This window comes from Mandrillus leucophaeus, unplaced genomic scaffold (genome assembly GCF_000951045.1).
Source record: "Mandrillus leucophaeus isolate KB7577 unplaced genomic scaffold, Mleu.le_1.0 Scaffold124, whole genome shotgun sequence".
Classification (NCBI taxonomy): Eukaryota; Metazoa; Chordata; class Mammalia; order Primates; family Cercopithecidae; genus Mandrillus; species Mandrillus leucophaeus.
In genome coordinates this window covers 3,873,325-3,889,622 of record NW_012100765.1, presented here as the reverse complement: position 1 = coordinate 3,889,622, position 16,298 = coordinate 3,873,325, and the positions used below count along the sequence as shown (strand labels likewise).

The window sequence follows — 16,298 nt, the reverse complement described above, 5'->3', positions numbered from 1 at the left end:
AGTCGGTGTTTTGTTTGAAATAGTAAATATTTGCTGAATTTGTCATTTTTAAAGTTGTTTTCACTTGAGATTTCCAGAATCATGGGAGTTGAACTTATCTCCTCAGTAGCCTTCTCTCTGGTAATTGAATACCTTTAGGACTATTCATTCCATCTACCTCCGGAAGCCATCACCAAAAATTAACTTCTCACCTTCTCAGAATGCCACATTTTAATAGACATTAACAATGACATAAAGTTTGTTCCGTCTTAAACATATTCAGTAACTTATTAATGCATACCACACACTTGAGTGCAGACTTTTTTTCACATTATAAACATTGATTATAAGAAAAGCTTGAATTATCACCAAACTTTGAGCTCACCAGTTAGTCTCCATCTGTTATTGTTATTTAGGCTTTAGGACAAAAAGTTCAGCAATGAATATATTGGGTCTACCAAGTCTTCAATCTTAAACTGCTTATTGCTTCCTCATTTTCTGCTTTCTATATGGTCCAGCTCTTCCATTGTTTTTCATATGAAGTTTTGTCTTGTAACTAATCTCACAGCCCTTTTCTCTGAAATTGAATGCCCTATCTGCCTATATGCAGTTACTACCATTCTACTCCAGATTTTACAATGCTTCTGCTATGTGATATCCTGACTCCACAAACAAATTATATAATTTTTATTGGTGGGAGGCAGGTCTCATGTTTATTTATGAATCCACCCCAGTGCCTACCACTGTGCTAAGTGCCATAGAAAATACTCAGCAAACACTGTTTAACATCTAAATAAAATAAAGAATTGCTAAAAGTCTTTTTACCATTTAACAGTGTAATATAGAAGCTTAAAGCAGGAAGAAACTTAGACCTCCCTCTTATGCCAAGTAGAGAATTTTATTAACTTGGTCATTAGTCAACGAATATTGAGCTCTATGGGCAAACAGCTGTCTGTTAAGCACTATGGGAGACACATATAGTAGATAAAGCAAGTTCTTGCTCTCATGAAAGTTAAAATTTCTATTAGATATTTTCATTTTGCTTCACTGAAAAGACATTTAATTTGTCATACATTTATAAGATATGGGTCAGGAAACATCAACACATTTAAACTCAGGTAACTATATGGTAAGCAAAGGCAGAAAAAGAAGGATAGCTGCTGTTGAAATATCTAATAATTTTAGTTATTTCAGGGCTAAAAACAGTTTGTCTCTATGAAGTCATTTTAATCTAGTCCAATTGTTAGACAAAAACATTTTACAATGCAGACATTTTTGGAAGACAATTGACCACGTATTAAAAAAAGATCTGTATTTTTCAAGCAAGATAGCGGAGTGTTAAATTTTCTGTTGAGGTCAGCTCTCCAGCAGTGCATTTGATGACTTCATTGACATCCTGCTGCAGTTTCTTTTAAGGAATGGTAATTCGAATTTTTGGTTTCTTTTTTTTAAATTTTCATTACCTCTGTTAGAGACAAAAATATGGGTTCCCCTTACAAGTGATTATTTAAAAATGTGTAAGTCAAACAAACAATTAGCGTCCGACCAGATTGTCAATACTAATAGTTATGAGAATTGGGATGGTGACCCCAGCACAAGCAGTCTTTTTGGAAACATTCGCAGGGATGCTCTGGAAAATGTGAGGTTAAGAGAATATGAGAGGTAATCTTATATGGCAGGAGAGCCTGCTTGAAATCTTTCTAGAAAAATAAGCAAAATCAAAGGCCAGTCCTATAAAATTTCCAAAACCCTTCACTGAGTGGAGTATTGCAATCATAAAAAAAGTCCCAATAGAGAAAAAACAAAACAAAACAAAACATAAAGCATCAAATCTTATCCCACTGTTTGACAGCTAATCACAGCCATGTTAAATGGTACTGGGACTGTGAGCTTGAATGGTGCCATTCATCCTTTCACCTGTGAAATGTTGGCAGATAATTTATGTATTTCACATTTAATGAAGCAAACCACCATACCACCCTACGTAAGAATATTCCTCTATGCCATCACCTAAGAATTAGATGCAGACGACGCCAAGGCTTTCTGGATACTGGCAGAATCCAAGTTGTTTTCTATGCAGTGTCTGTCCTCCCAGTCTTGCCCCACAGTAAACACTTTAGCTTCACTTAGGTATAAGCCAATCAGGGTTAATCCAACTATCCCAAGGAGGGCACAGTAAAAAAATGCCTCACTTGCCAACTTCTGCCCTCATTTGGTTTATTTTGAGCACTTCATTAAAAATAAAATGTATTATCACCTCTTCATTTATCTTCCCTATCCAGAAGGTTTGGCTGAGAGATTGATCTGATTCCAGATACTAAGGAAGTATCACTTTGCAGCCAATCACTCTGGGTTTTCTGGTATCCTAACCCAATGCTTTTAATAGAGATGTGTTTTCCAATGCAGACTCTCCAAATGCTATTTCCTACTAGTGTGCAGGGAGAGGCAATGCTGACAATATTTCTACTCATCTTTTAAGTTACTGGAAGGTGATTCTCTAGCATATGGCTGTTAAGTTTAACAAAAGTGGGGAGAGGAGGAGAGAGGGCCTGGCCATGAACATTCAGGAAGCTGGACCAGCGCCACCTGAAGGAGCCAGGAGGCCAGGAGGCCGGATGTGCACAGATCCCTGGGAGGAAAAAGAAGCCAGAACAGCTTAAATGGTCAAAGAATCAAATGTAAAGTGAGCTGCAAGGGTCAGATCTGGATGGAAGCCCAAATTCTGAGTCTCCGCATCCGTCCGGGGATAAACTTGGCTCCCAATCAGGGCTGACAATTAGGCCGTACAGTTAATATTTTTACAGCTGTTTTATTAATAACACATACAGTGCATCCAGCCAGGATTTGTTGGAGACACCTCAGGAAAACGAATGATGTAAATAACAGATGGATGTAGAATATCCCTACAAACAGGCATAAAGATATTCCCTTCTTGTTTAAAAAGAATTTAAATAGACAGATTGTAGATAAACAGGCAGACAGAAAGGGGGAGAGAGAGGATTTATGATATTCGAGGTGGTGGTTTCATGCGTTCACATGATGGAAGACATGGACATAAACATATACACTCTGTATACGGGAAGAGATGCTCAAAGCTTTGGCTTCTGGAAAAAAAAAGTTTCATGGCGCAAGGGCTGAACACCACAGCCTGGTGGCCCATAGAAGCAGGGGTGCTGATGTGGCTCCTCAAATAGCTCCTCTGATATGTCGTCCAAGTCCAGAGACAACTCGCATGGCTTGTCCAGGCATGACTGAGCCCAGCCTTGACCCCCAGGCTGTCTTGGGCATGCTTCCCTCTTTCTCCATGTCAATCTGCCATTTGAAGACCCAGTGCACTCTTTTCAATTTTGCATCAGAACTAGGAGCAGTGATATTTCAATCTGAAAAGAGAAATTAAAAATTCAGGATCTTCATGTCTTTTGTTTTCACTCCTACTAATTTTTTTTTTTTTTGTACTGCTTTTTCATGTGCCTGCTGCACTGTGCTCCTACCATACTTTGCAACCAGATGGCTCAGGAACGAAGAACAAAGGCCACTAAAAAGTGGGCGGGGAGAAAAGGAGAAAGAAGCTGAGGACTGAAAGTCAAGGCAAAATCAGAGATGGGAGCAAAGCTCAATTGCTTTAATCACCGATAAATTTTGGTTGAATTATGAACCTAGAACAGACACTCTTCCCAGTGATCCTGTATGTGTGCTGTATGTGTGGTGTGTTGTGTGTGTCTGTACCACACGCATCCACATCTCCAGTCTTTTATTTAGGTAGGCATTAAAGCCAGAATCCTGTATTCTTTGATGTATCTCTGTGTTCCCTGACATGTGTCGAAAGTGGCATGAGATGTCTTTTTCCAGAAAGAGAATGGTTGAGCTCAGATCTGGGCACTGAGAATGAGCCCCTCTGCTTGGGAAGAAAGTGTGGTTGATTCAGAAGGGCTCAGGAGTTATATGACCTGCCATTTCACAGTGGGTGACCTCGGGCACGTCACATCCCTTTTCTCCTTAGTTTCCTCCTCCAGAAATATCTACCCCAAGGGATGCTGGGAGTGTTAAATAGAGTAACATGTTATAAACTGGGAGGCACTGTATGAAAAAATTGTGATTATTCTGGAGTATTGCAACCTCTTGCAACATTTTACAAGTGGCCAAGAGTTGTCTTCGATGCTTTGCTATGACCCTCCCCACTGAGTTTCATGCTTCACTTAGATCCCCAGCTAAGCCTGCCTCTCCAGATCATGCTGTACACTGTGAATCTTACCCATGGCTCCCAGTTGAATTTACTGTTTGTGTACCATTGGAATTTTATTCGCTTATAGAATGACCTAATGATCATTTAGGCAATTAATTACTTTGCTTGTGAACCATACAAAGGTTTGATTTTTAAGCAGACCCAGAGCCTTCAAGCAAAAGGAATGACTATCTAATGGTGAAATTTCATACAGATCAATGGGACTCAATAACTTTAGAAAGAAAATATTTGTTTTACTTCTAGTCAAGAATACACACAGAAGCCTATTCTGACACCTGATAAAGTCAAGCCAGAGTCCATGCGTTAATGGGGGTATGAGCTAGGAAAGAAGAAAGACTTCATGTGAGGTTTATGAGTGCTTCTGTTGAAACCTTACTTGTACCTTTACATCCTCCAGTTGAGCTGAAGTTTTCTTCTCACTGCAGTATGCGTAGCTACACTCTTCTCAGCCTCAGACAGGGTGGGGATACTTGTGAAAATGACACTGCTTGATATTTTCATTTTAAATGAAACCACGTGTACAGATTATGCCTTCTCTGATACTCATGAGGACTCTGGAAGACACTGAGTGAAATTTAATGAAATGCAAACAGATAAAGTGACCCCCTTATCTCCCAGGGCTAGGCAGATTTTTGAAATGCACAATGCACCTTCTCCTAGTCAAGAGGAAGGGAAATGATTGGTCATCCTCCTTCACATGGAAATTCAGGCAAAAGACCTGCGCCCATCTGTACCAGGGGCCCAGTTACTAACTGATGCTCAGAATCTCACATGTTTGGCAGCAAATCATAAGAAAAATTAAAGACTTGGGAGTCAGCCTGTAAGTTTCAAATCTTGGCTCTCTTGCTAACTATATGTTCTGAACCTCTCCAAGATTGCTTAATTTCCTCAGTCCTTGTAAAACAGCATCATGATTACCTAACACATAGGGTTGTTGGGAGTGTTCAATGAGATGATGCATGGAAAGCAATTGACACGGTGCCTGGAAACGTAGTAAGTGCTAAAAAATGTTACATGAGAGTATTATCTTTACGGCTCAGTGAGCAGGTCCCTTCTATTTCTGGGAATCATAGAAGATTAGAGCTGGACAGAAACTTAGAGGGGTGTTTTTCAAAACTCTTGACCTAAATGTTTATTAAGAAAAACATCTTATTGTATAACCTAGTACAGAAAAATATACTTGCCAGTAATATGGAAAGTTAATGTTTTTCAGAAATTGTTAAAAACTGGGGCTTGTTTGTGGTTGCTTCTGACATTTACCTCTTTATATTTTTTCATTTTTAAAAGTTAATAGGCATGTTATAGAAGAACAAAACAATTTCAGTACACACACATATTAAAACAGAAATTTCCTACAACAAAGCCTACTTTCACTACCTGTAATACACTCTGATATTTTCTCTTTGGTTTGATTCTGTTTTGTTTTCTTCTAAAATATTGGTGAGACCCACCAAATCGTCTTTAAAACCTCTTAATGAGTCACTGCTAATGGTTTGACAAAGCATTTCTTTTTATAGATAAAGAAGTAGGGCTCAATGTGGTTTGTCCAATATCCCTTATATGACTAGGGGCAGAAGTTGATTTTGGACCTAGGTCTCTGGGCTTCCAATCTTGAGAGACCTAGAGTCACTAAAGGGCACCAAGATGCAAGGCCTTGCTTTTGCTGCTTTTGTATCCTGAAAGTCTGGAGCAAGAGCTTCTCTGTGAATTCACTGCCACTCAGAACATCCCAACAGACGTGTGCGGGTCACTCTGACACATTTGAAAATTTCCCGAACCTTAAGAAAGATCTGTTTTCCTCACTGCATTGGCAACACAGTTGGAAAGTTACTTGAATCTTTTTCAAAACTTGTTTATAGATTTGAAAACTGTTTCGGGTTTGTGATTGCTTCTGTTGTTTGCCTCTTTGTATCATCTCGTTTTTGAAAATTTAATAAACACTTTGCAGAGGAGCAAAATAATTGGTCACACACTTGTGGGTTCCCAGATTTGTTTTACATGTGTATGCAATACAGAGTAACTCAAAACATGTTCAAACCCAATGCGTCAAATAATCTCTGATGCTGTGGTCAAGACCAAGGCAGAATCTGAGTGAGCACCCACGGCCCTAGACCACATCACTCACTAGGCCTCCGACAGCAGTGCTCAGGGGACAGATCCTAGCCCCAGTGACGCATGTGGCACCATTACGGCCCACAGCTGGAAGCTGCTATGAAAGGCTCCGTCTGAAAGCTGAAGCACAGTCTGGGGTCCCTTAGCATTGGAGGATTTGCCCAATTTGTGACGTCGAAGGAAGCAGCAGCCGCTGTAGGAAGCCCCATGAGGCGGGAACATCTCCACTCAACTCCATTCACTCAGCTTAGCCCCATCTACAAGGGGCTGCTAAGCAGGGCTTTTCTTTGGCCAGTTTGTAAAGCAGGTGGAGGTTGATGGATCACGTTTCCTTCTTTGTCTGGCATCTCCAGGAACTTCTTCCTCTGTCTTGAGAACTCTATGAGCCCCATTGTTCATAGGAAGAGGGTTGAAAGCCCTGTGGGTTTACTTTTCCTTCCAAATCCTTTGTAGAGTGTTCTCTATAGAGATCATTGATCTTCTCTTGCTATCTTGGATCATTCAGGTCTCGAATGCTGACATTTGTGAGATGATTTCAAAACAACCTTCTACTTCCATCCCACCTCACTTTCTTTGCAACAATTTGTACCTAATAAGACCTGGTTAACTTGAAGGCATTTTTATTGCTTTTACTTTCCCATGAAGAAGAAATTGGTTGAGAAGGTGTTGTTAAAATTCCAGCAGACCTTTAAGTGGTGACCATCTGGTTCTTAGAGAAGTCAAGAGAGATGTTAGCAGCCTGAATGTAGGATCAACGTAGGCAAAGCATTTGGGTCATTCAAGCTCCAAATTTCGATTCACGTGAAATCTGTAACAAAAGTGGATCAGATATTCACTTTCTAAATTATTCATTCATATATACATTTATGTCAGATATTTTATCTAACAACACAGTTTAAGTTGTCACTGTACTTCACACTAGACTCAGGTTCAGGTTTACACTGATAAAGTGGATTAGCCTAAGACATATCCAGGTCACGTGGGGATAGCTGTATGGCTTTGCCACAGAGCAAAGGTTCAGAAATCCAAGTCCTGTTACTCACGGTGTCTATCAGTTGCCCATGGGGAATCATGGCAGCAGATATTTTTTCTTCATCTTAGACTAGGCTGGAAGATTTTGTACGCATGGCTAGCTACAAGCTTGATGTGCGACATCTCCAAAACAATTTCAAATGAAGAAAAAAGTTTATCAGTTTAGTACAAATAAACTTTTAAATCAATTTGGCTACATTGGTTTGATTAACGGTTTTATTATCTTAGTCCATGGCTATAGTTATGTAAATACAGACACTATGTGAATGATTTGGCCACAAACGCTCCTTACATGTAACTGCCAACTCCTTCACCCTGCACTCATGGTGCAGTGATTTAGTTACTGTCTTTCATTCCAAACCTGGCCTTCTGTGATCTGTCCTATGATACTGCAACCAGGACTCTGACAACTATTTTTCCTTTATTTCCAGTTAGGTTCTTCCAATAGATGATACTAGAGAAAGAAAGCCAGGAGAAGAAAAGAGACTTCTTCCTTCAGGGTCTAAGTTGTTCCAATAGCATTATTCTGGGAACGGCATGTCCCACTCCTTCTAGCACAAAGAACCAGCTTCCTCATACCCCATTAAGGAAGTGCAGCATCCAGGTACTTCCTCTGCTGGGTCTGCATCACATTCTCCATTTGGCCCTTCCTTTGAACTGCCAGATCTCTGACTGGATTGCCTTTTTGTTCTTGAATTTTCTAAATTCCTTTACTAAATTTCTCAGGTGAAATTCCCAATGTGGTTTTTATTTCTCTCATGGACCCTGAACGTACAGTACTGATATTAGGAGTAGTCCCAGGAGAGAGGTCCTCTAAATGGAGTTATGGGATTGGTTTAAATCCCTGGGCTTGAGTGCAATGCTGCACCCTGCTCGTGGAAATGAAATATCAGTATTTTATGGCATGCAGTGCTATCTCGACTAATTGTGACTAATTGTGATAAAAGTGCCAATTGAACCAGTGTCTTAGGGGACCAAATAGCTGCTGAACTTGGCCTTCATGGTAGCAGTGATGGCAGTGATGATGATTTCAAGAACTATGAGGTATGAGGGCTGCTTCAAATGAACTTATAGGAGGGGGACTTATAGGAGGACAATGACAAGTTCAGGGCTTTAAACGCTCAAATTATAGTAAGAGAACTAGAAAACTTTTGCTATGGCTGCTCCTAAAGACTCTCTTCCTATAACCACAGAGCTGACCTAATTGAAAATCAAACTGAGATTCTTATTATGTAGATTGCAAAATTACACAGACTCACCAGCCTTCTTATGTGAAATTTAGGGTATTGACTGGGGAGAGGTGGGACCCTGACTCTTTGGATGTGGCATCTGGATCAATTGAATCAAAGCTGAGAATCTTGAATCACCAAATGGCTATGAGCCTCCCTTCCCAGTGGAAGCAGCTTATTCCCCTCAGTTTGAGAAGACTAGTTTCCCTTTGCTTGAAGACCCTGTAATAACCTCACTGGGGCAGCTGCCTTGCAAGAGAATATCTGTTCTCCTTAAAACTTACCCCAACTACCACTTACTATCTCTAGACCTATAACCAAGATCGTTTCTCAGCAAGTGCCAGGGGGACAAAGTCTGTTCTGGAAAGAACTAGCTTCTACTACACAAAAACAAATAAAATTTTGTTAATTTATAAGGATAGAAACCTAGCATATGTGTGGGAATGACTTCTAAGGGTGTTAGATGATGGACTGTAACATTGGATCGAATTGAATTTATTGATATGGATGCACTTAACAGAGAGCCTGGATTTGCAAATGTTCAATCGTCTTTCTGGTGCCTTTTGTGTTGTCTTACTTCACTTCCCTCTTACTCCCACTTCCCTCTTACTCCACGCACACCCTCAATTTCTCCAACTATCACCTCCATCTTGTCTTGTTCCTCAACTCACCACAGATTCTTCTACTTGACCATATTTTTATCTATTTCTCTTTCTCTTCCTCTTCCTTGCTTTCACTCTCCTCTTTCTCAAGAAGAAAAATAGTTAGAGTAGTGCTGGTGGTGAATCTATATGAAGGGAAAAGAAATTTATACATTTTAAAGGGAAATTAAACAATAAAAGCCCACATCATCAAATTCCGAGTGTATTCATGCTCCCTAAACTCCCCCTTCGGATTTCCCACCACAACTTCCATTTACTTCCTTATTCTTATCTCATTTAGATCTTAGGGACAGCTAGGATCTTTCACAATTAAGATAATCGAGGGCTAGAAATATTCAATCGTCTTCATGATTTATACTATCTTCATGTGTCATTTATACTATGTTCTATGGTACTTTTCTTCTTTAGCATTACAAATATATAATATTTTATTTCCATTAAAGGTTAGATTTTTATTTATATGTTTGTTTTTTGTTAATAACCTGGAATAGATTTAAGATTTTGGTAGCACAATTTTGGGATAAAATAAATTCAAAGTGGCAAATCACCAATTTCAAAGGCAATTTTAAAATAGAACCTATTTTTAAGCTGAATATTGCCTGTATAATCCTTCAGATAAGAAACAAGGAAGGAAACCAGTAATTAGACTAAATAGTTAAGATCATAGACTTTGGGGTCAGACTGCCTGGGTTCAGATCCCAGCTCTGCCACTTACTAGCTGTGAGACTTTAAGCAAATTATAAGAAACCTCACTAAGGCTGGGTTTCTCCATTTGTAAAATAGTATCAAGCACATGGTTTTGTTGCGAGAATTAAATGAGCTAATCAGTGTAAAAAGTAGAATAGTACTTGGCACATAGTAAGCTATATACATGTGAACTTTATTCTTAATAGCCTGCTGAGTCCTTTTTTAATCCTGATTTTATATACAGGACACCTAAAGGTATCAACTAACATGCTCCAACAGCATGGCTGGTAAATGAAAGAGCTAAAATTTGAAACCCCTCCATTGGATTCTAAAGCCCATGCCCTATCCCTTACACCACGTGGCTTTCTTTTTAATAGTCAAACATACAGAAATGCATGCACCGCATCATGGAAGCCATAGACTAAATAACTTCCAATGTATGAGAGTTTCATTCACATAAGTAGCTTTTTCTTTTTTTTTTTTTAATTTGGAAGGCATTTTTCTGATCACTAATGGTGTAAATAGGATTAAATAGTTTGGGACAAAAAAAGATTGAGTTATTGACTGTGTATAAGAAAAGAAGAAGAAAAGTAACAAACTCAGCCTTTCTTCTAGGATGACCCTCCAAAGTAAGCCACAGAACTTCCTGGAAGTAATCTCATCCTTTTTTACTTTTAGACTCAGAAGCGGTCCCTTGTTGATGTTCTAATCTCTGCCATTTCATCTCATGTTTTGGTGAAAGAGGAAAAAGCTCCATTCTTCCATCTAATTTATGACTTATACAAAAAAGAAGGCTTTAAGTGTTATGAATTTTTAATTTTTTTTCATTTAGTTGATTCTCTTGCTGAGAAAAGTGACTGCCAAAGAACTGTGCCTAGTACGAGCAATAAACATCAACACTATCTGCTGCATTAATAATTTAAACAAAAATAATCAAACAAAATAATCTGGCAGGTCCCACAGGTGAATCATACAGAGTTTAAAAAATGCTGGTATGTTTAAACCAGGCAACTTTTAAATGAAAATTTACTCCAGTGTGGACAGAGATGTGTTAGAGAGGCCACTGATAACATCCATTGATCTTATTGTTTTTGCCAGAATACATTCATACCTAACATCTCAATAGACTACATGTTCCCCATGGAATCGAGTTCAGAGCCCTCTGTAAAGTGGCTATAGCCCATCTACTCTGAGCTGATGTTCAGCAGGTACTTTTGATTGGTTGGGCATTCACTCTGACTGGTCAGTAGCCTTATCTTATTTTTTTTTTAATTAACTGTTTTAAATATCATTATATTTGTTTTCTGTTGCTGCAGTAAGACATTGTCAAAAGCTTAGTGGCTCCAAACAACATACCGTAAGTATCTTGCAGTTCTATAGTTATGAAGTCGAACACAGATCTCCCTGGGCTAAAATCGTGTTTTGGGCAGAGAGGTGTTCCCTACAGAGGCTGTAGGGAAGGAAGAATCCATTTCCTGCCCTGTTCCTATTCTAGACGCTGCTCACATTTCTCATTTTGTGGTGCCATTCCTCCATCCTCAAAGCCAGCGACAGTGGATGGAGTCCTTCTCACAGCATGTCACTGCAAACTTCTCTTTTGCCTCCTCTTCTACTTATAGAACCCTTGTGACACATTGGGCTCAACAGCATAAACGAGGATAATCCCTCTATTTTAAGGTCATCTGGTTAGCAATCTTAATTCCATCTGCAACCTTAATTCCTCTTTGTCCTGTGTCCTAACATATTCATAGATCCTGGAGATTAGGACACAGACTCCTTTATGTGCCATTATTCTGTCTACTATAGCTATTCATGCAATTCTCCCTGCATGCTTTCTACCGATCTCCCAAACATGTCCTTTTCTGACATCAAGCTGAGCTCCTTTTTGATCCTCAAGGTGAATGCTTTTTTCTATCTCTATGCCTTTCCTAATTCACTTCTTCCTTCCAACTAAGTCCTCTTCCTTTTCTTCAAAGCCTGTCCACATGTTTAGGTCCAGCTTAAGTTTCACCTCCTACATGGAGCTTTTCCCATTGCAGAGTGCTCATCTTGTTTTTGTTTCTGTTTTTCCCTTCTTTTCTTATGTTCCATTAGAATTCCATTACATTAACCCACAGGAAATTGCAATAGTTTTTTTACTTACAAAAAGAGAAATTGCATATGATTTAACCTAATACTTAATTGTCCCCTATTTATCATTTAGTTGTTCCTGAGTTAATTTCTATCCATGTTTGTTTTTTCTTCCTATTTGAATTGCAATCCCTTTTAAACCAGAACTATGTCTCATGCTTTTCTGAATTACCTTCTACTTTCCAATTCTCACTTGCTCAAAAGATAGTTCATTCAGTGTTGACATAGCTGAGCAATGTTTTACCTGCTATGGTTACTTTGTTGAAAGCCACGGAATAACAGTCTGGCCCAATTTAAGGGAAAGAATTAATTTGTTAGAAAGATAGTGAACTTAAACTCCCACAATTAAAGTAACAGTCAAGCAACAGAACATAGAGAGCTTCTGAGATGCATATAATATTGACTATGAGTGAGTTAGTATCAGTATATTTGGTCCTGTGACAAAATTCTAGGATAGAGATTATCCTGGCTTAGGCCATGTCATGTCCCTACTTTGTGAATGGAAGATGTAGCTAGGAGGACACTGTGATTGACAAGTCCATTAGGAGGATCACATAAAATGTAGGGATAGTAATTTCTCAAAAGACAGTTAGAACGCTCATACCAAAGAAAAGATGTAGAAATACTGTGTAGACAAAATGACCAATACACATGAATGAAATCTAAAATGAAATTTCTATGCTAAATGGTATTGTCAATACAAATCCAATAAAGGCAACAGAAAAAAGGGTAAAACAAAACATGAGTAAGGATAACTTTTAATTTGCTATAGGCTACAATAAAACATTGAATCATAAAAAAAAGTCTTCCTTTTGTAATAGCAACACCAACAGCTATTATTTATGGAGCATATATTATAACTCAGGCACTGTGCTAAAATGGTGCATGCTTTTTCTCATTGAATCCTTGTTGTAACAAGTCCTTGCGTTGAGTTCTGTTCTGTTATTCTTCTCATTTAATGATAAAGGAAGTGAAGCATAGAGAAATTATGCAAGTTACCCACATTTTGTGTCTACTAACTGCAAAGGAGAAGGAGTAATGAGGTGAGGCAGAAGAGGTACAAAGGGAGAGATACACCTATATTATTTGGACATCAGTGACACTTGAGACAACCAGGGTTAAGGAAGAGGTTTCAATTGATGACGCATGTAACTAGGCACTGTGTCAGCTTGTGCTGGAGGCCAGAAAGGAGCAGAGGAAAGAATGTCCACTGTCCAGTTGAGAAGGCTGACACTCAGACAAATAATTCCAAAGCAATGTAAGAAGCCCTACACTAGAATTCCCTATAATGGTTCAGAAAGAACTCAGAGCGACCCATGACTTGCGGGACAAGAGGAAGGAGAAAACTGGAAGAGTTTCTCCGAGAGGAGGTAGATCTTGAAGAATACACATAAAAGGTCATGTTCAAGAAAGCAATCCTCAGGAAATGCATCAAGATGAATGAAAATCCAGAATATTTAGGGAGCTACCAGCAGGGAAGGATGATTTAAGTTATGCAAATCATGATGAGAATTTGGGAATGAGAATGATGTGAGACGAGACTGAAAACATAGGTTAGAGCCAGTTTTTAAGGAGCTTTGAGTGCCATACAAGACATCTGCTTTTTAAACTGCAAGCAATGGAGAAGCCCTGGATGTGTTTAAAGATTGTGTGTTAAAGACAAGATCAGATTTGCTTGGGAGAGGAGAGGCAGTTGAAAGCTGAATTGGAGTTGGGGAGGACTTGTGGGTTTCTGATTTAGGTAACTGGGCAAATAAAGTTCCATTGAATTCAGGACAGGATTCTTGAAGGAGGAAAAAAAATTGAGAGGAAATAAAATGGGTTTGCTTTGGGAACTTCCTCATGGCAATATCCAGCAAACATGTGAAAAATTAAGACAGAACCCAAAAGGCATCAACATTTGTAGACTAGGAACTTGTAATGATTAGAAGATTAGAGAGAGAATAGTGGATGAGATAAGCCAAAGACAGTATGTAAAATAAGAAGAGGGATAAGAACAGGAACTCTGGAGGCATCAACACCTAAAGGGAGGAGGAGAAGGAAGATAAACCAGGCAAGAAGATTCAGAAAGAATCAAAGTGTTAAGAGAAATACAAAGGAGCAGTTGTAATAAATCAGGAGAGAAGAAAGTGTCAAGAATGCAAGTTGTGACACAGCCTTCAAGTAAGAGGAGAACTTAATATTTCCCTTAGGATTTGGCTATTGAAAGGTTATTGAGGATCCCACTGGTTAAACTGGGTATGGCATGGTGGAGCCAAAGTCAGATTGCAGAGAGCTGAGCATAAAAGGCAGTGGAAAACTAGGGGCATGAGGGTGTTTTAATGTGAATAAAGAGACATAGGTGGTGGTGGGTTGATGACGAGGAGTTGGATTTTTAGTGCGCAAGAGGGAAAGAAGTGGAGAAAAGAGGTTGGAATATGAATGAAGGGAGAAGTTGCTGTCCCAGTGGGAAGGGACAGAAAAAGGCCCAGGTGGAATTCTGGAAGAAGTGTCGCAGCTCTTTCCTTGAGATGGAAATATTCATTTAGCTTCCGCATCATTCTTTCTTCTTATTTTTCTTAACTTCTGTAGCTTTTTAAAATTCAGTCCTAATATGGGGATTGGAACTGAAATTGGTATACACATCACGTGGCACTGTGCTGGTTACATACTAGAAGCTTAAAAAATGTTATATCCGTCTGTCCTTTATTTTCCCCTCTTTGAGTTGGACCATTTCCCTTTCCATTCTCCCTTTGCTCGTGAAAGGGATGAATCTTCCCAGAACTCATCTGCTGAGACTGACATATCAAATAGCTGTGGCACACTGATTGGAAGAAAGGCTTAAGAAATCTTTGGCTACGGCTACTAAATTTCACCTGTGACAATGAACTCCTATGGAAAACATCTTCATCATGGGGTATACAGAGTTGGCCTGACCACCAGATATTTTCCTTCTGTCTTCTGCAGTCCCATTGTTTCAGGTCAGAAGTGGACAGTCAGTGAAACATGAAGCTCTAGCCAGAAAGAGCTAATGCTAATGTAAGTGTTAGGCCAGCCTCTGATGAAATAAACAAGGACTGTAATTCTGAGTGGGTCTGTTCCATTTGTCTTTCTCCAATCCCAGGTGATGGCCACAGTGGCAGAACCTAGGAAGCCAAGAAGAAACCAGAGAATGGAGACACATGACAACAATGGCAAGTCATCAGACCCAGGATTTCCCACAGAACACTGGTCCAGGAAGATGCTCTGTGAAAAAGTGTTCCCTGGTCAGAGAAATTCGTGAAACACTTTACATAATACTTAAAATAATGTATGGCACATCAAAGGTAATATGCAATAAGAGAATTCATTTTTAAAAACCAAGCATATTCACAACTTATTTGACTATGCATTCAATTTTTAGATTCATATTTTTGACCCACATTTGTGGAGCCACATCCATAGAACAGATTTGACCATGGTTATGGTTATCAGTAAAAAATTTTTAAAAATTCAGGTTAATTTTGGAATTGGTTTACCATCATAGTTCAAGTAGATACTGTCCCAAACAATCTGAAATCAAGAAATTAGCAAATGGACTTTTTGTTTGCGGATTTCAATGGACTGAATTCCTATAGCATTGAAGAAAGATACATTTTAAAGTCTATTTTTGGAAAATACTCTTAGTTGGGTGTTTCATTTGATTTGGTACACAGTATTCATAAATTGCCATCTTTTCCTGCTGTACTTTATCCTAAATATATTCCATGGTGTGTTTTCATAATTAATATGCAAATAGATGTATAGTTTATAATTAATTTCAACTGGGCACAGTGAAAAACTTGAAAACCTCAGCATGGAGGCATCTTTTTTGGTAGAAATTCAATGAAATCCCCAAATGTCTTTGGTTTTGCAATCCATAATTTGCAGATTATTAATACAATAAATCCTTGTTGTCTGTGAGAGTTGGCATCGTACCCATGAACTCCTGTGTAGAAAGCCTACAAACTAAAAATCCAAATGGAAAGAAAAAACCACGTGATTTCTGTGTATGCTCATTACCTGCTTCTGAAACCATAATATCTCGGCCTTTTATAGATCTTATAACAGTCTCTGCAGGAAGCAGCTGCAGTCATTAGCCATAGGACAGACTAAACACACAATCTTCATGGAAGGAGGCCTGGATCAGCTTGGTGTTTCAGATCTCTAATCTCAGGCACAGGAAAGCACCATCAACAGCACCCTTTGTATATATATATAAAGGTA

At 38.9% G+C, this 16,298-nt stretch overlaps 1 long non-coding RNA gene across 1 annotated transcript; it reads left to right on the top strand.

Moving 5' to 3' along the window:
• The first annotated feature begins 7,797 nt into the window (after positions 1-7,797).
• Positions 7,798-15,416, top strand: LOC105533309. The gene is made up of 3 exons (XR_001005100.1): positions 7,798-7,970; positions 11,043-11,152; positions 15,178-15,416. It is a non-coding gene; the product is annotated as an uncharacterized LOC105533309 (long non-coding RNA).
• Positions 15,417-16,298: the final 882 nt, after the last annotated feature.